General features: G+C 38.6%; 1 protein-coding gene across 2 annotated transcripts in view; it reads left to right on the top strand.

The window, feature by feature from the left end:
* Nucleotides 1-22314, top strand: part of BBS9 (Bardet-Biedl syndrome 9) — a 480327-nt gene that overhangs the window by 379048 nt on the left and 78965 nt on the right. The window lies entirely within an intron of this gene.

The following is a 22314-nucleotide window of genomic DNA, read 5'->3' on the forward strand; positions in this document are numbered from 1 at the left end:
TTAAATGTTCTTCAGTCACTTAGGAGCCAGGGAAATAGTCATTTGACCGCCAGAGTGATGGCAGTAAACCTTCAGATTAGCTAATCCTTTCCTTTTCCGCCAGAGAAAACAGCTCAGCCATTTTAATTTGCTCAATGTTCTTAAATGTGAGTGTCACTTTAAGGGTTAGAGAGAACTGAGATAGCCTTGCTGAATGACAGGGATACTTTGTTACATTTATAAAGTTCTCTTCTTAAATACCTAGTTCTTTATATGTAATTTATAAATTCTCTTATTCTTGAGCCTGTGAATAGGCAGTTTAAAACAAAAAGGGGAAAAATTGGTATATGTATTTGGAGTTTTTGGTGAAGGATAATATAAATAGAATATCTTAGTTGCCTTGAACCACTGAGGTACATGACCGCCAGATGCCATTATTTCATGCTTTTATTTACAATGAAATAACATACTTCTTGGAAATTAGAGACCCATGAACTTATTTTTTTGTATTTTGAAATGGAGGAAACCATTTCAAGAAAAAAGTCATTTCATATCCATTTTTAAACTCATGTGAAAACATGGTACTAAAGATAATAGTACTAACACTAAAATTTTGCTCCCACATTTTCTTTTAAGTATTTTACAAGGATTATCTCATTTAATCTTAAACATGGACCTACAATATAGTTAAGGTATTGTTTTCATTGCCCTTTTACATACAGGAAAATTTAGGCTTTCTAAATTTTTAGAAAATTTAGGCTTTCTGATGCTAGAGGATAGTAGAGTTTGTATCGAAGTCTCTGTGCTTCCAAAGACATGTTTTTAACTTATGTACTGTATTGTAGCAAAGTCATGAACATGATTTTGAAAATCTCAAGCTTTGTCAGTTGAGTCTGATTTTCTCCAGTTGGGTCAAAGGATTGTCAGCGTGAAAAAAAAAAATCAAGTTACATTTTATATTCTAAACAAAGTAGTAAAAATAAATTAGAAAAAAATTAGCATTCTCATTTTTTTAGGTTGATAAAATTACATCTAATATACGCCTTTGAGGAGCTAGAAATAGACACTGTAATAATAGAAAGTTAAAAATAGAATGGTTAGCATTATATTAATAAAATAATAGCTATCACTTTAAAAATATTTATTTATTAATTTTTGGCTGTGCTGGTCTCTGTTGCTGCATGGCCCTTTCTCCAGTTGTGGGGAGCAGGGGCTACTCTCTGGTTGCAGCGTGCAGGCTTCTCATTGTGGTGGCTTCTCTTGTTGCGAAGCACAGGCTCTACAGCCTATAGGAATCAGTAGTTGCACAGTGTGGGCTCATGTTGTGGTTCCTAGAACACAGGCTCAGTAGTTGGAGCGTACAGGCTTAGTTGTTCCTCGGCATATGGGATCTTCTTGGACCAGGGATTAAATCTGTATATCCTACATTGGCAGGTGGATTCTTTACCACTTAGCCACCAGAAAAGCCCTCACTATCACTTACAAACTCAGATATAGTCGTCAAAAAGACTTGAGTGACTTCAGATCCTGGTTCTACCACTTAACAGCACAGTCCTTCTGGTCAAGTTTCTTAACTGATCTAAATCTCTGCTTCTATAGCTTTAAGATGGAAACAGCTATGTTACCTGACCCAGTAAGTTGTGATAAGAATTAAATGAGATAGTTGGATAGAGTGCTCATTATCATTGGAAGTGGTTTGTCTACTTTAAGTATATTATTTATAGTCCTCACTAAAGCCAGGCAAGGTAGATATTACTACCCGTTCATGGTAATTTGTCTCCTCAACTACACTTGAGGGAAGGAATTTTATCTTACTTATTTTTTCTGTTCTTAGTGCCTGGCACAATGCTGGACCATAGTGCAGTCGATATTTGTTAGGTGAATGAATGGAGATGAGGGTGGAACTAACAAGAGTGACTTGGCAGAACAGATGCAGTAGATTGAATCTGAAGCAGGGCAGGGCCAGCTGCATAATGTACAGGGCTAAGTGTAAAATGAAAATGCAGATCCATTGTTCAAGAAAGTAGGGGAAAAAGCTAAAGTGCTGTTTAAACGGGTACTAAAAACATGGTTTTTTTTTTTTTTAGTTTCTGTATTCTCTCTCTCCTCATGGTATTTTTTGCTTGTTAATTACTTACGTTGTCCTAAACAAAGAAAAATTTAAAGAATCACCATAATTATACAATTTGTATTTTGTGGCTTTTGCATGCATGTGTATTTCACTTTTATAGAACCACAGAATCACTGCACAAAACTTAAGCTTCTTTATTTCCCTTCTTAACCTATGCACATCTTCCAAGGTTCCCTACCTTCAGCTTCCTGTTGAATAAGGCAGGACTGAAGGAAAAGGAGCTCTTTGTCACTCTACTGCCCTTTCCTTCTGTGTTATCAGTTTCAGTGTAAGTGATTCAATAATATAGGGAAGTAACAGGAGTCTAGTGGGTTTCCTTAGTCCTTCCTGTTTCTTTGCATCTATTGCCTCTTTTTTCATTCCATGCAAGTTCTGGTTCAAATGAAAAGCCTCTCAGGGCCGTCAGTTCCTTCATTTAATCAGCCTAGATGGAACAGGCCTTCCTCCTGCTTAGCTTGAGTCTCCGTGAACTCCCACTCATGCTGGGGCCATGGGGATTTTGAGCTACAGGGCTGCATGTGAAGTGAGCAAAGGAGGAAGGAGGCATGCATATTACACACATCCTCCCTTCTCACACGCACTTCATTGTCGCATCAGACTTCACTTACAAAACACAAATTCAAAGATAAAACTATTAAGAATTTCAAGATGGTGGCAACAAAACATTAAACTGAATGTGAGGCCCTATGCAATTATACAGCTTGCATGTTCCTGAAGCTGGCTCTTAGGCCAGGAAGAATTCCTGAGAAATAAACATTCTCAAATGTAGGACTTGAGTCTTGAGAGAGACTGTAGTATTTCTGACTCTAGAGATTTTAAAACACAGCATTTATTTGGAGTATGTAAGTATGCTCATAGGCAGGTGAATGGACTTCTCAAAGCCACTTTCTACCCTGTCTCTTATTTTCTACTGTCATACCTCCCAAAACATTACTTCAACTTTCTTCTGAATTTGGTGAGATTAGGTGTGTATACTTGTTATGTCTGTTGAAGTCATTAATGAGACAAGACATTTGATAAAAACATAACTTGGAGAAGAATAAATGAAAAAAGACACTTTAGTACTGCTTGTTATGTTCTTCATCTTTAATTAGGTTGTGGTATTCACTTTGGACTTATACTGTTGAGACAGCTTACATATCATGAGAAAAAAAGGAATCCTTTTTCATTCTTTAAGATGTACGCATGCCGTATGTGGTTTTGACATGCTAGTTCACAATCCCCCATGTTATGCCTTTAGACCTCACAAATAAATGTTATGTGATGGGTATCCCGCTGAGATGTGAAAATGAAATATGCAAACCTGAAATAACTTGGAAGGAGGGTGAGGTGGGGAAGAAAGGAGTCTCTGACCAGAATGTTGAAAATATATCCCATATTGAAGTTATTATGATACCACAAAAATCTGAATGCAATTTAGACGGTTTGGTTGAGGTTTAGAGGGCAGGGTACATGTATGAGGGGGAGAACTTTAGACATGTGGGCAGCATTTTCAGAAGAGCCTCTCAGTTCAAGGTCAGATGTCCCCACAGTATGTGACAGGTAGGAGAAAGTGCTCAGAAGATGTTTTATTTACAGTTCAGATAGCACTGCATATTGGTTTGTTGTATTGTCATTTAGATGGCATGTGTCACAAGGCAGGCTATATTCCATAGTCAACTCTGGAATATTTTCATCTTAATAGTCTCAGATTCACAAAGCAAAAATATTTAGAATCATTCCTTCTAATGAAAAATAATGTTCTTTGCACTATATTATCAGTATTAAAAAATGCCATCCCTTTTGGAAAAGAATTAATCTTTGTTTTCTCTGATCTGTCTCTTTTTTAATACCTTTCCATTTTTTCCACTTCTCAATACTTTTGGGGGGGCAAATAAATGCTGGTGTTGCAGACTATTATACATGATTTTTTAAGGTGCTGAAAGTTATATATGCCAAATGTGTTTTTGTAGGGATACTCCCTCTTAAAAAAAAAACAAACCAAAACAGTAAGTGTTCTATTTGGTATCTCCAAAAAGAGCTCTTAAACTCAGTTCCATCTGTGAATTGGATAACATGGTATTATCCCTTCTGCCGTCCTGTGATGGTGGAGAAGTTTTGCCTAAAATAATGTTCTATCAGAGTACCTATTAGGGAAATTCTAACATGATTTATTTTCTTACTTTTCTGAAGATATTTCAGAATATTTGAATTCTCAAATTAAATTTAAATCCTCTACTGACCCTCTATCTACTTGAAACTCTATGGAAAATACAATCTCTATTTAGGTCAATGTGTTATTGCTTTGAGTCTAAGAGAGTGTTTAATTGTGATATAATACACATTTCCCTCCCATGATGCTGCTTAAAAGCCAAAAGCTGAAAAACTGCACATACCTCAGGATTAAACCAATCTTATATCCAGTCCACTTATTATCCATTTATTCATTCAATGAATAGTTACTGAGACCTGCTGTGTTTCAGGTGCTGTCCTAGGCCGGAGCTTGCCTCAAGAAACCAAATAGACTTAGTACCCATCCTTTGTGGATTTACTTCAGCATTACAAGGAAGCATATCCTAGCCCTGTGCAGCCATCAGCTATCTAACATGATAGCCACCTATCATATGTAGCTATTTAAATTGAAATTTAATTTCCCCTAAAGTCAGGAACAAGACAAGGGTGCCCACTTTCACCATTACTATTCAACATAGTTTTGGAAGTTTTGGCCACAGCAATCAGAGCAGAAAAAGAAATAAAAGGAATCCAAATTGGAAAAGAAGAAGTAAAACTCTTACTGTTTGCAGATGACATGATCCTCTACATAGAAAACCCTAAAGACTCCACCAGAAAATTGCTAGAACTAATCAATGAATACAGAAAAGTTGCAGGATATTAAATCAACACACAGAAATCCTTTGCATTCCTATACACTAATAATGAGAAAATAGAGAAATTAAGGAAACAATTCCATTCACCATTGCAATGAAAAGAATAAAATACTTAGGAATATATCTACCTAAAGAAACTAAAGACCTATATATAGAAAACTATAAAACACTGGGGAAAGAAATCAAAGAGGACACTAATAGATGGAGAAATATACCATGTTCATGGGTTGGAAGAATCAATATAGTGAAAATGAGTATACTACCCAAAGCAATTTATAGATTCAATGCAATCCCTATCAAGCTACCAACGGTATTCTTCACAGAGCTAGAACAAATAATTTCACAATTTGTATGGAAATACAAAAAACCTTGAATAGCCAAAGCAATCTTGAGAAAGAAGAATGGAACTGGAGGAATCAACCTGCCTGACTTCAAGCTCTACTACAAAGCTACAGTCATCAAGACAGTATGGTACTGGCACAAAGACAGAAATATTGATCAATGGAACAAAATAGAAAGCCCAGAGATAAATCCACGCCTTATCTTTGGACACCTTATCTTTGACAAAGGAGGCAAGAATATACAATGGATTAAAGACAATCTCTTTAACAAGTGGTGCTGGGAAAACTGGCCAACCACTTGTAAAAGAATGAAACTAGAACACTTTCTAACACCATACACAAAAATAAACTCAAAATGGATTAAAGATCTAAACGTAAGACCAGAAACTATAAAACTCCTAGGGGAGAACATAGGCAAAACACTCTCGGACATACATCACAGCAGGATCCTTTATGACCCACCTCCCAGAATATTGGAAATAAAAGCAAAAATAAACAAATGGGACCTAATTAAAAGCTTCTGCACAACAAAGGAAACTATAAGCAAGGTGAAAAGACAGCCTTCAGAATGGGAGAAAATAATAGCAAATGAAGCAACTGACAAACAACTAATCTCAAAAATATACAAGCAACTCCTGCAGCTCAATTCCAGAAAAATAAATGACCCAATCAAAAAACGGGCCAAAGAACTAAATAGACATTTCTCCAAAGAAGACATACAGATGGCTAACAAACACATGAAAAGATACTCAACATCACTCATTATCAGAGAAATACAAGTCAAACCACTATGAGGTACCATTTCACACCAGTCAGAATGGCTGCAATCCAAAAGTCTACAAGCAATAAATGCTAGAGAGGGTGTGAAGAAAAGAGAAACCTCTTACACTGTTGGTGGGAATGCAAACTAGTATAGCCACTATGGAGAACAGTGTGGAGATTCCTTAAAAAACTGGAAATAGAACTGCCATATAACCCAGCAATCCCACTGCTGGGCATACACACTGAGGAAACCAGAATTGAAAGAGACATGTGTACCCCAATGTTCATCACAGCACTGTTTATAGTAGCCAGGACATGGAAGCAACCTAGATGTCCATCAGCAGACGAATGGATAAGAAAGCTGTGGTACATATATACAATGGAGTATTACTCAGCCATTAAAAAGAATACATTTGAATCAGTCCTAATGAGGTGGATGAAACTGGAGCCTATTATACAGAGTGAAGTAAGCCAGAAGGACAAACACCAATACAGTATACTAACGCATATATATGGAATTTAGAAAGATGGTGACAATAACCCTGTATACGAGACAGCAAAAGAGACACTGATGTATAGAACAGTCTTTTGGACTCTGTGGGAGAGGGAGAGGATGGGATGATTTGGGAGAATGGCATTGAAACATGTATAGTATCATATATGAAATGAGTCACCAGTCCAGGTTCAATGCACGATACTGGATGCTTGGGACTGGTGCACTGGGACAACCCAGAGGGATTGTACGGGGAGGGAGGAGGGAGGAGGGTTCAGGATGGGGAACACGTGTATACCTTTGGCAGATTCATGGTGATATATGGCAAAACCAATACAATATGGTAAAGTTAAAAAATAAAAAAAATAAAAAAAAATAAGTTGAAACTTAAGTAAATTATAATGAAATAAAATTAAAACTTCAGTTTCTCGGTCACACTAGCTGTATTTCAGTTGCTCAATAGCCACATGTGGTGAGTGGCTATCGCACTGGAGAGTGTAGATATAGACCATCTCCATCATGGCAGAGGTTTCTGTTGCTTGGCACTATCAGTCATTAAGAGAGAAATTAAGAGAGAAAGGGTCGGTTGAGTTAAGAACTTCAGCACATTTTAAAAAATTGGTGAAAGCAGGGTAGACCACTGACATATAGTTATGCCATGGTGTTTGCATTAGCAGCCCTTATTTCTGGTGTTATGGGATCAGCCTGATCATATGCACAATAACCAGATATTCTCCTGCTGCTGCTAAGGCGCTTCAGTCGTGTCCGACTCTGTGCGACCCCATAGACCACAGCTCACCAGGCTCCCCCGTCCCTGGGATTCTCCAGGCAAGAACACTGGAGTGGGTTGCCATTTCCTTCTCCAGTGCATGAAAGTGAAAAGTGAAAGTGAAGTTGCTCAGTTGTGTTCAACTCCTAGCGACCCCATGGACTGCAGCCTAATAGGCTCCTCCGCCCATGGGATTTTCCAGCCAAGAGTACTGGAGTGGGGTGCCATTACCTTCTCCAGATATTCTCCTAGGAACAAGAAACTCATCTGAGGAGATGTGTGCATTTGCACAATGAAGAGGCAAGAATCTGCTACAAGGGCTGCTACACCCCCTTCATATGGCCTTGGTGGATGTTATAATCATCATCAACTCTTTCCTGTTGAGTTGACACCTGGATTCAGAATTTTTTAAACACAGCATTCTAGGTAATGATCTTTCCCAATGGTGCAGCCAGCAGAAAATCTGCCTGTAATGCAGGAGACACAGGTTCGATCCCTGAGTCTGGAAGATCCTGTGGAGGAGAACACGGCAATTCATTCCAGTATTCTTGCCTGAAAAACCCTATAGACAGAGGAACCTGGCAGGCTACAGTCCTAAGGGTTGCAAAGTGTCAGACACGACTGAGTAACTGAATATACACACAGGTAGTTACTATCACTTGGAGTTGGTATGTGGATGAATCCTTTTTGCCCTTCCTAATCTCTGTATAAATCTGCTTCTCATTTCCTAGTAAACAGCTTAGATGACTAAGATTTTGTAAGATGAAGTCCAGCAGATGGCAGGAAAACAAGGAGCAGCACATTTCCAGATGGCTGTCTCATACTTCTACTCTAAATGTTCCTGTGTTCCACCTGATTCCAGAAGAAGCTCTAATGAAAAGAGCAACAGAGCACTGGTTTGGGGACCTGATTGTGTACACTCCTAAAAGTGGAGGAAATATTGGCATGTTGCATAGCATCTTTCCTGACTTTTTCTTTTCTTTCCAAGTGCTTTTAATATCTGTAGTAGATGTTATCTACTATTTGAAAAAGAAAAGCTTTATTGTGTTCTTTAGGGCTTAATAGTTACCTTCCCTAGTACTGATGTTTGAAATCCCCTGGGAAAAGTTAAGATGGAAATTTACATCAGTCAAGGAAGGAGATTTGGACCTTCAGCCTTACTTTTTGATTGATTATTCCTGGTACAAACTGATATGGAAAGAGAAACTTATTTTTAACATTTTCAACATGGTTCGTGTGAGAAAACAGATGTTTATAATAGGAAATCCTATTGTGCAGAGGGACTTATCAAGACTTACTTACAAGGCCTGAAGACTTCTACGTCACAGGTCAGATTTGATGTAAGGTCCATTGTGCCTCCTGTCTGGATTGAGTGATGACTGTGATGGCTAATCATTACTATTATTAATGACCCCTTCTTAAAAGGCAAACAAAAGGAGGAAGTCTGGTGTCAGTATCAAGCCGGCCTTTATGACTGCTCAAGTATCATCACAAGTGTAACTGTCTATGGGAACATAGTGCAGAAAGTAAATATTTTGCTAATTCCCATGATCTTAGCCAGCAAGATAAACATGAAAGAATTAGTTTTGTGTTCATAATGGCTGCATACTCTGCCTTGTTACTAGTTAGATGCAACTGATGTTATGTAATGGAATATTTGACATCCCTAGAGTTGAATATAATGTATCTTAGAGCTTTTCTGATGACCTGCTTGCTGTTTTAAAAATTGAAATAGTTGAAATACATCAGATTAGGAGCCAAGGAGAATACATTTACAAATGGTGATGTATAATTTTTTAATCTTTCCTTGTGTATATCAAATATGAAACAATGCTTTCATGGACACATTTAACATTATTCACGCATTTCAGAATAAGGAGACCAAGCAAGTGAACAAAAAATTATTTGAAGCTTTACTTTCACTGTATGCCACCTCAAATCCTTTGTGAAATAAGGTGTGAATTAAATATGAAAGTGAAAGTGGCTCAGTCGTGTCTGACTCTTTGCAACCCCATGGACTATATAGTCCATGGAATTCTCTAGGCCAGAATACTGGAGTGGGTAGCCTTTTCCTTCTCCAGGAGATCTTCCCAACCCAGTTCTCCTGCATTGCAGGTGGATTTTTAACCAACTGAGCCACAAGGGAAGCCCCAGAATACTGGAATGGGTAGCCTATTCCTTCTCCAGTGGATTTTCCCGACCCAGGAACTGAACCAGGGTCTTCTGCATTGCAGTCATATTCTTTACTAACTGAACTATGAGGGAAGCCCTCATTTTAAATACAATATTTAAATATAAATACTTAAGTAAAAATCCTGCTACCACAATGAGGACAGTAATGATCATCACCATCCTCACAATGCTTACCAATTTGATTCCTGCTGGAAGTGTAGTCACATTAGTTTAATTTACTTTAAATACATGTGTGTGTGTGTGTGTGTGTGTGTGTGTGTGTGCTCAGTCATGTCTGACTCTTCGTGACCCATGGACTGTAGCCCACCAGGCTCCTCTGTCCATGAAATTTTCCAGGTGAGAATACTGGAGTGGGTTGCCATTTCCTACTCCAGAGGATCTTCCCAACCTGGGGATCGAACCTGCGTCTCTTGCATCTCCTGCATTGGCAGGCAGATTCTTTACCACTGTGCCACCTGGGAAGCCCTTAAAATACTCAAACAAACAAACAAACAAAAAAAACCTTTACTCTACCCAACTTGAGTGTACTAATTACAAAGAGATGATTTTGCCATTTCTGGGACATTGCATTCTTTTAGAAATGTACCCATGAAAACTAGTGACTCTTTCCTCTAAAACGGGTGTTCCCGCTGTGCTGTGACCACACGTAGAGCTGCACCTCTGGGTTTAGTCAGTCACCCTGTTGTGACTGTTGTTGTTCTTTTGGAAATGTTTCTGAGGACCGCCCCTTGGCTTGCATCCTTGTCATTCTACCTGGCTTTCTGCAGTGGCATTTGAAGTAGCCTTTCTTCCCTGTTTCTGCGTTGGTGTGCCCTACACATCTCTGCAAGACTCAGCCCCATGCTCTTCTGTCACACATCTGCTTACATACTTTCCATGGCTCTCTTTGCCCCTGGTTGTGTTTGGATTCCAGTGCCAGATATTCAGGATTTTCCGTCACTTGGCTCCACTTTATCTTCTTTCTAAAACTCTTTTTCTGCAACTCCTCTCTTCCCCCACTTCGTTCTGGGAACACTGACTTTCCATGGCTACACAACTTCTTTCCATCAAGCCAGGGCTAATAGAGCTTTCTTTCTTCACCTAAAATACTGTCCTTTCTTTACCCTTCTATCCACTCTCTTTAAGAGGCAGATCAATTTTTGTTTCCTCCCTATTTATTCTGGCTTTCATTCTCTTGTGAATTTCCCTTGGGGGTATGACATAGTTTAGCTCTCACTATATGCTCTAAAACTGTCTGTATGCTTGTCTTGTATTCTAATGAATATAAGGACAGATTCTTTTGTTTCCTCACAGAATTAAAGCTTAAATTAATCATATAGTTGGATATAAGTATCCGGAGATTGATACCTCATTTACTTTCATAATGTTTTACACAATTACGTGTTGTCCTCCAACAACTGTGTAGCTTTTTAAGTTTTTTTTTTTTTTTTTTTAAGGAAGCAATCTATTTCCATTTTGTACTACCCCCTTTCTTTGCAAGCAACCTCAAATTTGGGGGGGTTCTGTAAGAAAAAACATCTTTCCTGTAAAGATGGTAAAAGATATGGGTAGATTGAACGAGACCACCACACATAAATATTTACACATATATTTATTGACATATCCTTTAATTCAAATCAGTTAACATAAAATTTTTCTTTTTTAATTGAAGGAACATAAAATTTTTCAATTTCACCAGTGTTGAATATATCTAGGTGTAAACAACTGTTAGATAAATACACTTCACCTTTATTAATTTAGCCAAATTTGGTAATAAATACTACTAACAGACATATAGTGGAATAGACACACCCAGCTATTTCTGATATTTCTTTCCAGAGAGTCCTCTAGGAAAATGTGGGGCATAAAACTAATCCAACATTTGGGCACCAGTAATCTAAGTTAATGCACTGAAAGTAGTAAGGGAAAATCTATTTGCTGACATAATGTTTGCATTTATAATTGTGAAATACCAAAACAACCTAAATGCTAATAGTTAGAAAATAAAAACTGTGGTATATCAATTGAATAGAATATTATGTCATACTGAGGTTCACATCCCTTTTAGAGCAAATACTTAATTAACTGGGTATCCTTAGGTATTAAATAAATTATGGAGCTCTCTAAGCACTGATTTCCTTATTTGTACATTGGTGAATGGACCAGATCTCAAAGACTGATTCTGCTTGGAAGGGAGATGAGAGTGGCTATCTAGATTTGATTTCACCTTACTTTTTACTTTATGTTCCCACTGAACAGGGCTTCCTTGGTAGCTCAGCAGTAAAGAATCCTCCTTCAAATGCAGGAGATGCAACAGGAGCCATGGGTTCAATCCCTGGGTCAGGAAGATCTCCTGGAGAAGGAAATGGCAACCCACTCCAGTATTCATGCCTGGAAAACCCTACAGACAGAGGAGCCTGGTGGACTACAGTCTATGGGGTCACAAAAGAGTTGGACGTGATTTAGCAACCAAAGAATAACATACTGAACCAGTAAGCAAATGGTACAGAGAACATGACATTAAGAAAGTGAGTGAACTTGGCTCTCCAATGCCTTTCTCATGAAGGTGTGCCCAGAGTTTGATGGAAAACCCAGTTTGTGATGAGTGAGGAATCTGCCAGTTTTGAGGTGCTTGGAACCAGAGACTCACTGCCTTTCACACAGTTAGGTTGGGAGAAGGGCCGTGCCAGTATCTGAAGAGCTGTTAACACGTGAAATTTCTTTTCTGTGTTTTAGGTGTGTCCTTTTTTCTACTGTGTATTTTCTTTACTGCATAATCTGGCCTTTATTAGGGTTGGCTATGGCCTTACTATTCATGCATTACTGAAACACAGTAAAAATTCAAAAACACATTGAATAAAAATATGTATATAATAAGAATTTCTTCTTCAATAATACCTCTCAAAATAATGTTTCTTACACAGAGTAAGCAAGTTGCATTGCTTGTTTTTCTCAATGAGCTAGACCATATACTGAGCCTCTTTTGGGTGTCTTCACTATGATTTTTAGATTCAGGGTTTTGATGTTTAGTTATCTATGTCAACTGGAAGACCAGAATATTGCTATTAATACTACCACCACCATCATCAGCACCATTACTGCTACTACTATTACTGCTATGATTAATGCTACCACAGAAGGTGCTAAACCATATTTTAAAAAATATTATGCATATGAACTCATTTGGAAATTACTTGTCAAAGGTGAACAGGTGTTGCTGCTGCTGCTGCTGCTGCTGCGTCACTTCAGTCGTGTCCGACTCTGTGACCCCATAGACAGCAGCCCAGTAGGCTCCCCTGTCCCTGGGATTCTCCAGGCAAGAACACTGGAGTGGGTTGCCATTTCCTTCTCCAATGCTTGAAGGTGAAAAGTGAAAGTGAAGTCGCTCAGTCGTGTCCGACTCTTCGCAACCCCATGGACTGCAGCCCACCAGGCTCCTCCATCCATGGGATTTTCCAGGCAAGAGTACTGGAGTGGGGTGCCGTTAGGACACCCTTTATAAACCTCTTAAGATTCATAGGAGGACTAATTGAGGAAATGTATATAAAGTGCCAAATGTAGTTCTGGGCATGTACAATCTCCAGGAATTAGTAGCTCTTGTTACTACTATTTGAACAATAGGATGCCATCCATTGTTAGTGACAGTATTATTTTATGGGTCACTTAGAAAAAAACAAAGCCAAATAAACTATGACATAGTATTTTTTATCACTTAGTTTTTTAGGTAATTATTGAAAGAGCTTTTAGACTTACTTAGACATATGTTTTGGGCTTCCCAGGTGGCGTTAGTGGTAAAGAACCCACCTGCCAATGCAGGAGACTTAGGAGACATGGGTTCAATTCCTCAGTCAGGAAGATCCCCTGGAGGAGGGCATGGCCACCCACTCATGTCTGGAGAATCCCGTGGACAGAGGAGCCTGGAGGACTCCAGTCCATAGGGTCGTACAGAGTCGGACATGACTGAAGCGAGTTAGCATGCACACATGCAGACATATGTTCTACCACATCTTACTCTCGAGCCTGAATAAGAGGAAAGCAATATAAATTAGTTAAGGTATTCCTGAAACTTCTTCACATTCAAAGATTGATACGCTTAAGTCACCTTTCAACAACAGGTCATGCTCTCTGTGTTTTTGCACATAGCACTGTCCTGTGTGCATGAACAGCATTTGTGTATCCTTAAGAGTATGCCACTCTTACCTTCCTGATTTTTTTCTGAGCCTTTGATATTCATTCTAAAAACTTTCTTTTTGGACTAAGCTCAAAGCTTCATTTTTTTTTTTCCTTCAGTTGAATCACATTTTGGTGCAAATTAAGGCATCTGGTCCCATCACTTCATGGGAAATAGATGGGGAAACAGTGGAAACAGTGTCAGACTTTATTTTTTTGGGCTCCAAAATCACTGCAGATGGTGACTGCAGCCATGAAATTAAAAGACGCTTACTCCTTGGAAGGAAAGTTATGACCAACCTAGATAGCATATTCAAAAGCAGAGACATTACTTTGCCAACAAAGCTCCATCTAGTCAAGGCTATGGTTTTTCCAGTAGTCATGTATGGATGTGAGAGTTGGACTGTGAAGAAAGCTGAGCGCTGAAGAATTGATGCTTTTGAACTGTGGTGTTGGAGAAGACTCTTGAGAGTCCCTTGGACTGCAAGGAGATCCAACCTGTCCATTCTAAAGGAGACCAGCCCTGGGTGTTCTTTGCAAGGACTAATGCTAAAGCTGAAACTCCAATACTTTGGCCACCTCATGCAAAGAGTTGACTCATTGGAAAAGACTGATGCTGGGAGGGATTGGGGGCAGGAGGAGAAGGGGACGACAGAGGATGAGATGGCTGGATGGCATCACTGACTCGATGGACGTGAGTCTGAGTGAACTCTGAGAGTTGGTAATGGACAGGGAGGCCTGGAGTGCTGTGATTCATGGGGTTGCAAAGAGTTGGACACAACTGAGCGACTGAACTGAACTGAAGCAGCTTCTGTCCATAGTTACCAAGAAATTTTAGGCAAATTGATGTTTACTGCTCCAACAAGAGTCTTGTGTGACACATTCATTAAGCAGACCACATCTATCCCAGGGATTTGGCAATTTCTCTTACTTTAGTTGTATTGTTTGGCATAGGATAGTACATAATACATTTCTCCTATCTGTATCTTCTTGGTTTCTTTTAAATTCATTTTTAATTGGAGGATAATTGCTTTACAATGTGGTGTTGGTTTCTGCCGTACAGCAACGTGAATCAGCTATAAGTATACATATATCCCCTCCCTCTTGAACCTTCTTCCCAGCCCGTCTCCCATCCCACCCCTCTAGGTTGTCACGGAGCACTGAGCTGAGCTCTCTGTGTTATACAGAATCTTCCCACTAACTGTCTATTTTATACACGGTGGTGCACATATTGTCAATGCTACTCTCTCAATTCGTCCCACTCTTTCCTTCTTCTTCTGTGTCCAGAATTCTGTTCTCTATACCTGTGTCTCTGTTACTTCCTTGCAAATAGGTTTATCAGTACCATTTTTCTAGCTATATGTATGTGTTAATAGACAATATCTGTTCTTCTCTTTCTGACTTCACTCTGTATAATAGGCTCTAGCTTCTTTATCTTCTTATTTTATATCCTGAAAGGTGAGTAGCTTTTGCTTTGCAAGAACATCTGGAATTGCTGTCATTCTTCTGTCATGAATATTCACTTCACTAATTTCAAATTTATACTTCCAACTATTCTGTTTCCATGCCTTTATGTGCACACAGCTTTTTTGTTTAATGATGAATAGTGGTATAATCTTGATATTTTAAAAGGTAATCAGTTTGGCAGGGAAGTATGACCATTAAACATCCATCAATTGAAGTGACATGGTAGGAAAAGTTACTAAGACAAAGAATGTGCATGCCCAGGCACCAGCAGCAATACCTGGACTGGTGCCTGGAAGCCAGCAGTTGTCAGATGCCACTGAGTTTGACACAGTCTGTTTCGGAGATATTCAAATATGAAAACAATGCCCTAGAATTGATAGAACATAATTGTAAGCACAGAGTAAAAGATTTAGAGTTATTTTTTGCTAACTGGGAATTTGTGAATGGTTTGAACTGGGGACAGGAAGTTATAGAAAAGGGCAATGCCCTGGTGTTCCGTCTTGGAGCTGATACCCTTGACCAGCAGTGCATTCCATATAAATAGGAAAAATCTTACCAGTTGTTGCTTTTTGAAAAGAAAGCCACAGAGAAACTGAGAAGTAATGAGGGTTGACTAATCAAGGTTGCTCTCCTTCTTATTCTGGCAGAATGATTATGAGGTAAGTTTTGATTTCAGTGATCTGTCATTTATGATGACTGCAGAAACACTGGTCTCTCCCGTCACAGTGAATGAGACTATGTGGATGAAATCACTGATGTTGTTAGCAGGAATATGCTTCACTTTCTGCATTTAAAATGGTGAAACTTTCCACTTTCCTATGTAATCTAATTTCTGTGGTTTAATGACAGTGGTCAGCTGCAGTGGTTAGTTGTTTTCTAACCCATTGGCTCTAAATTCAAAGTCATAAACATCTTTATATAATTTTTAACAACTTTAGAAATAAATCCAATAAACTTCCCTAATTAAGACATCCCTGTTTTGTAGAGGAAAAAAGGAGAGGAATTAAATACATAACACGTATACAATCATACACACACAGAAGAGAGATAGGCCTGCCTCCTCAACTTAAAAAAAAATGTAAGAAAGTGAACTTTTATTGAGCATTATTATGTTCTATGCATTGGCCAAGGACTCTACCTACATTACCACATTTAATCCTCACTCCATCCCTTTGAAGTAGGGGGCTGTAACAGATGCGGTTCATACTCCATCCATCTCTCTTTACCTTCTGCTGTTCCTGAAAGCTTCTACCTGCTGGGCACCTGCAGTTTTTCTGACTGAGGAATCTCCCTGTTTGGCAGAGCCTGTGGAGCCACCGTGCTTGGTCAGTGACTAATAGGGTTGGTAGATTAATACCCCAGCTCCCTCATCCCTCCAGCTGGGAAAGTCCGAGGTATGCTCCACACCACCTCCCGGAGTAGTCCAGGAGGACTGCACTAGCTACCTAAGGCTGTACCTGTTCACAGCCAGCAGTTTATTGCCTTCTCCACCTTCTCCCTCTCACTTCCCACTGACACCTTTTGGATCAGCTGTCCGATATCCTACTGGCACCCACATCCTTGCTTTATGACTATTACTTTCAATTTATAGATGAGGAAATATGCCCAAGGTCATATAGCTGGAAAAAAGCAGAGGCGAGATTTGAACCCAAACTAAGGAGCCTCACAAAAGTGAAACCTGGTTCAGTGGGGGTAGCTTTTGACCAGGTGATCATACTGAAGTTTTATTCTTCAATATGACTACTTTAACAAGGATAATAGTAATTTTTATTTTGTATTATGTGTACCCACTCTGCATTTTATACTAGAAAATGCTGACAAATTTAGTCTACTTGTTTGCTTCACATAGCACTAATATGAACTCAACGATATTGATTTTTGCACAAAACTGACAGGACGGTATCTCATGATGTAGACAGAGATCTTCCTGTCTTAAATTTTATTGCTGACAGATAATTCTTGATATCATTCTAGGAAGGGGGCTAAAACAAAAGCATTCCTAAAGCACATTATCTATACCTCTCTAAATACATTTCATTTTCTGCATCATTATATTTTTTTATACATTCTTAATTGTCACTTGAGGGTAGGATCCATATCTGATTTGCCTTTTTTTTAAACTTCATAATGTTTGGTATAATGTCTTATGTATCAGTGGGCTGTAAATAAATATTTTAAAATAGATAAATGGTTATATGGATTAAACTAGTGCTGTATTAAATGGACGAAACATTTGAAATTAGGTTGGACTGTGAAGAAGGCTGAGCGCCAAATAATTGATGCTTTTGAACTGTGGTATTAGAGAAAACTCTTGAGAGTCCCTTGGACTGCAAGGAGATCCAACCAGTCCATTCTGAAGGAGATCAGCCCTGGGCTTTCTTTGGAAGGAATGATGCTAAAGCTGAAACTCCAGTCCTTTGGCCACCTCATGCGAAGAGTTGACTCATTGGAAAAGACTGTGATGCTGGGAGGGATTGGGGGCAGGAGGAGAAGGGGACGACAGAGGATGAGATGGCTGGATGGCATCACTGACTCGATGGACGTGAGTCTGAGTGAACTCCGGAGTTGGTGATGGACAGGGAGGCCTGGCGTGCTGCGATTCATGGGGTCGCAAAGAGTCAGACATGACTGAGCGACTGAACTGAACTGAACTGAATTAGGGATAAGCATACCATCTCATAAATAACTGCTATTTGAGGTCTGTGCTGCTATGTTACTATTTTGTGTGATCAGTCGCTCAAGCTCAGTCATGTCTGACTCTTTGCAACCAGCCCACCAGGCTCCACCGTCCTGGGATTCTCCAGGCAAGAATACTGGAGTGGGTTACAGTTTCCTCCTCCAGGAGATCTTTCCAACCCAGGGATGGAACCTGCATCCCCTGCATTGGCAGGTGAATACTTTCACCACTGAGCCACCTGGGAAGCCCCCTATGTTACTGTTACCTTAGCTTGATTGCTGTGAAAAATGACACAAACATTGAATGGTATACAGTCAATCACTTCAGATCCCATTCTCCATACTTTTTTCTTCAAATTTGAATTCTATTTGAAAGAAAATAGAAATAGAATCCTAGTAGGTGGACTTTCCTATAGCTATCTCAGATCCACCGGTGGCTTTGACAAAGAAAGAAGTAGGTAAGCAAATCTTAAAATAGTGAAGCTTCTGGGTGGGGTGGTCCTAAAAATCAAACTAATTAAAGGGAAGAAAGAAAAACAAAAAGAAAAGAATTCTAGAGAAAAATGCTTTACACTTAAATCAGTGGTTTCATGTATTTTGGGACTTTTTTCGAGTTTGGTTATTTCTTTTTTTTTTTTAAATTTTATTTTATTTTTAAACTTTACATAATTGTATTAGTTTTGCTAAATATCAGAATGAATCCGCCACAGGCATACATGTGTTCCCCCTCCTGAACCCTCCTCCCTCCTCCCTCCCCACACCATCCCTCTGGGTCGTCCCAGTGCACCAGCCCCAAGCATCCAGTATCGCGCATCGAACCTCAACGGGCAACTTGTTTCTTACATGATATTCTACATGTTTCAATGTCACTCTCCCAAATCTTCCCACCCTCTCCCTCTCCCACAGAGTCCAAAAGACTGTTCTATACATCAGTGTCTCTTTTGCTGTCTCGTACACCAGGTTATTGTTACCATCTTTCTAAATTCCATATATATACGTTAGTATACTGTATTTATGTTTTTCCTTCTGGCTTACTTCACTCTGTATAATAGGCTCCAGTTTCATCCATCTCATTAGAACTGATTCAAATGTATTCTTTTTAATGGCTGAGTAATACTCCATTGTGTATATGTACCACAGCTTTCTTGTCCATTCATCTGCTGATGGGCATCTAGGTTGCTTCCATGTCCTGGCTATTATAAACAGTGCTGCGATGAACATTGGGGTACACGTGTCTCTTTCCCTTCTGGTTTCCTCAGTGTGTATGCCCAGCAGTGGGATTGCTGGATCATAAGGCAGTTCTATTTCCAGTTTTTTAAGGAATCTCCACACTGTTCTCCATAGTGGCTGTACTAGTTTGCATTCCCACCAACAGTGTAAGAGGGTTCCCTTTTCTCCACACCCACTCCAGCATTTATTATTTGTAGACTTTTGGATTGCAGCCATTCTGACTGGTGTGAAATGGTACCTCATAGTGGTTTTGATTTGCATTTCTCTGATAATGAGTGATGTTGAGCATCTTTTCATGTGTTTGTTAGCCATCTGTATGTCTTCTTTGGAGAAATGTCTATTTAGTTCTTTGGCCCATTTTTTGATTGGGTCATTTATTTTTCTGGAGTTGAGCTGTAGGAGTTGTTTGTATATTTTTGAGATTAGTTGTTTGTCAGTTGCTTCATTTGCTATTATTTTCTCCCATTCTGAAGGCTGTCTTTTCACCTTGCTAATAGTTTCCTTTGATGTGCAGAAGCTTTTAAGGTTAATTAGGTCCCATTTGTTTATTTTTGCTTTTGTTTCCAATATTCTGGGAGGTGGGTCATAGAGGATCCTGCTGTGATGTATGTCAGAGAGTGTTTTGCCTATGTTCTCCTCTAGGAGTTTTATAGTTTCTGGTCTTACGTTTAGATCTTTAATCCATTTTGAATTTATTTTTGTGTATGGTGTTAGAAAGTGGTCTAGTTTCATTCTTTTACAAGTGGTTGACCAGTTTTCCCAGCACCACTTGTTAAACAGATTGTCTTTAATCCATTGTATATTCTTGCCTCCTTTGTCAAAGATAAGGTGTCCATGTGTGCGTGGATTTATCTCTGGGCTTTCTATTTTAGTCCATTGATCTATGTTTCTGTCTTTGTGCCAGTACCATACTGTCTTGATAACTGTGGCTTTGTAGTAGAGCCTGAAGTCAGGTAGGTTGATTCCTCCAGTTCCATTCTTCTTTCTCAAGATCGCTTTGGCTATTCGAGGTTTTTTGTTTTTCCATACAAATTGTGAAATTATTTGTTCTAGCTCTGTGAAGAATACTGTTGGTAGCTTGATAGGGATTGCGTTGAATCTATAAATTGCTTTGGGTAGTATACTCATTTTCACTATATTGATTCTTCCAATCCATGAACATGGTATATTTCTCCATCTATTAGTGTCCTCTTTGATTTCTTTCCCCAGTGTTTTATAGTTTTCTATATATAGGTCTTTAGTTTCTTTAGGTAGATATATTCCTAAGTATTTTATTCTTTCCGTTGCAATGGTGAATGGAATTGTTTCCTTAATTTCTCTCTCTGTTTTCTCATTATTAGTGTATAGGAACGCAAGGGATTTCTGTGTGTTGATTTTATATCCTGCAACTTTACTATAGTCATTGATTATTTCTAGTAATTTTCTGGTGGAATCTTTAGGGTTTTCTATGTAGAGGATCATATCATCTGCAAATAGTGAGAGTTTTACTTCTTCTTTTCCAATTTGGATTCCTTTTATTTCTTTTTCTGCTCTGATTGCTGTGGCCAAAACTTCCAAAACTATGTTGAATAGTAATGGTGAAAGTGGGCACCCTTGTCTTGTTCCTGACTTTAGAGGAAATGCTTTCAATTTTTCACCATTGAGGATAATGTTTGCTGTGGGTTTGTCATATATAGCTTTTATTATGTTGAGGTATGTTCCTTCTATTCCTGCTTTCTGGAGAGTTTTTATCATAAATGGATGTTGAATTTTGTCAAAGGCTTTCTCTGCATCTATTGAGATAATCATATGATTTTTATTTTTCAATTTGTTAATGTGGTGTATTACATTGATTGATTTACGGATATTGAAGAATCCTTGCATCCCTGGGATAAAGCCCACTTGGTCATGGTGTATGATCTTTTAATGTGTTGTTGGATTCTGATTGCTAGAATTTTGTTAAGGATTTTGCATCTATGTTCATCAGTGATATTGGCCTGTAGTTTTCTTTTTTTGTGGGATCTTTGTCAGGTTTTGGTATTAGGGTGATGGTGGCCTCATAGAATGAGTTTGGAAGTTTGCCTTCCTCTGCAATTTTTTGGAAGAGTTTGAGCAGGATAGGTGTCAGCTCTTCTCTAAATTTTTGTAGTAGAATTCAGCTGTAAGCCGTCTGGACCGGGGCTTTTGTTTGCTGGAAGATTTTTGATTACAGTTTCAATTTCCGTGCTTGTGATGGGTCTGTTAAGATTTTCTATTTCTTCCTGGTCCAGTTTTGGAAAGTTGTACTTTTCTAAGAATTTTGCCATTTCTTCCACGTTGTCCATTTTATTGGCATATAATTGTTGATAGTAGTCTCTTATGATCCTTTGTATTTCTGTGTTGTCTGTTGTGATCTCTCCATTTTCGTTTCTAATTTTGTTGATTTGATTTTTCTCCCTTTGTTTCTTGATGAGTCTGGCTAATGGTTTGTCAATTTTATTTATCCTTTCAAAGAACCAGCTTTTGGTTTTGTTGATTTTTGCTATGGTCTCTTTGGTTTCTTTTGCATTTATTTCCGCTCTAATTTTTAAGATTTCTTTCCTTCTACTAACCCTGGGGTTCTTCATTTCTTCCTTTTCTAGTTGCTTTAGGTGTAGAGTTAGGTTATTTATTTGACTTTTTTCTTGTTTCTCGAGGTGTGCCTGTATTGCTATGAACTTTCCCCTTAGGACTGCTTTTACCGTGTCCCACAGGTTTTGGGTTGTTGTGTTTTCATTTTCATTCATTTCTATGCAAATTTTGATTTCTTTTTTGATTTCTTCTGTGATTTGTTGGTTATTCAGCAGCATGTTGTTCAGCCTCCATATGTTGGAATTTTTAGTAGTTTTTCTCCTGTAATTGAGATCTAATCTTACTGCATTGTGGTCAGAAAAAATGCTTGGGATGATTTCTATTTTTTTGAATTTACCAAGGCTAGCTTTATGGCCCAGGATGTGATCTATCCTGGAGAAGGTTCCATGTGCGCTTGAGAAAAACGTGAAATTCATTGTTTTGGGATGAAATGTCCTATAGATATCAATTAGGTCTAACTGGTCTATTGTATCGTTTAAAGTTTGTGTTTCCTTGTTAATTTTCTGTTTAGTTGATCTATCCATAGGTGTAAGTGGGGTATTAAAGTCTCCCACTATTATTGTGTTATTGTTAATTTCTCCTTTCATACTTGTTAGCATTTGTCTTACGTACTGTGGTGCTCCCGTGTTGGGTGCATATATATTTATAATTGTTATATCTTCTTCTTG

The sequence above is a fragment of the Bos mutus genome, chromosome 4, assembly GCF_027580195.1.
Source record: "Bos mutus isolate GX-2022 chromosome 4, NWIPB_WYAK_1.1, whole genome shotgun sequence".
In the NCBI taxonomy this organism is placed as follows: Eukaryota; Metazoa; Chordata; class Mammalia; order Artiodactyla; family Bovidae; genus Bos; species Bos mutus.